The following is a 1460-nucleotide window of genomic DNA, read 5'->3' on the forward strand; positions in this document are numbered from 1 at the left end:
CGAAAAAAAAGAATAGAACTAGAGTAATTAGGTCTTATACCAACTTAAATAAATTTTATAAAATATTTAAGTATTTACAAACTCTACAGTAAATTTCAATTTCCTAGGAATATTTAATAATAATTTAGTGCGCAATAGTACATTTTTACTATAAACCTAATACCAACCTATGTTAATACTCTAATAAAACAGTCTTTAATATTTTTGATGAATTAAAGGCATTTAATGAAAGATAATTTCTCACGTATTTTGTTTTGTTTTTTTATTATTATTATTATTGTAAAATAAGACCATAGAAAACGCTTAAGTTATGCTTACTTTTTATAGTTTTCAAATCCATTATTTGGCACAACGTGACCGGTAAATACACATATACGCGTACTATAAGAAGCTGGTTGGGTTGGGTTCCCAAAGAAATTTAACATATAAAAAAAATTATAATAAATTACCGAAAAAAAAGAAATAATTATATGAGTATGTGAAAACTAAGAAGTAAAGAATTTGCAAATAAATTTGGATGCGTGCTCGCTGTGCCATATCAGTAAACCCGATAACATTACCCACTCTCACTGTTGGGGGAAACAATAATTGTTGCGCATTTAATAAACCTTAAAACATACAAATTATATTCTAAATAGACGACAGCAACAATAGCAGTAACAACAACCACAGCAACAGCAACAAATATACCAACGACATAGTAGCGGTTTCTGATGACAACACTTCCGGGATTTGTTTGCTGAATTTGTGATAAGCTTGGAATGGTCGATTTGGTTAGGTGGCGATTCTACAAATGGCTTTGTTGATGTGCAATTGGTGTGGTAACCGTACTCATTCTCTTTACCGTAGATTTGCTGTGTAAGATTTTCAAGTACGAGTACATAACTACACCGCATATGCCAACACAAAATATAACATATAATATATAATATTATTTTACTTTTTTGTTTGCCATACTTCGGCAATACTAATTTCGTATTCAAAACTGGGCTGGCACATTTTGTCAAACAGAATAAAAAAATAATAATCGTACAATAAATTATTTTATAAAATATTAAAGAAATGTATATTAGTCCCCAGATATGAGAATTAAACAATAATTTCATTGAAAACCTATTTAAAAATCACCAAGTCAATGAGAATTGCTCGACATTTATTTAATGGCGCGCATGCGTCTTTTGGAATATAAATTTATATAATTATATATTATATACTATATATAACTAGATACCTTTGTTTTTATTTTTATTTAATTTTATATGTGCTTTTATTTGAAAGTAGTAATTTATTTTAAATTTAAATATCATATAAAGAAATATATACATATGTGTATTTTTTATGGGATTAATATATTTGCTATTGCTTATACGAAATTTAAAAACAATTTTATTAAGAAAAACTGTATATCAATTATTAAAAAAAATATATAAAAAATATGTGAGCGACAGGAAATTGTCTAA

The sequence above is a fragment of the Teleopsis dalmanni genome, chromosome 1 (genome assembly GCF_002237135.1).
Source record: "Teleopsis dalmanni isolate 2A chromosome 1, ASM223713v2, whole genome shotgun sequence".
In the NCBI taxonomy this organism is placed as follows: domain Eukaryota; kingdom Metazoa; phylum Arthropoda; class Insecta; order Diptera; family Diopsidae; genus Teleopsis; species Teleopsis dalmanni.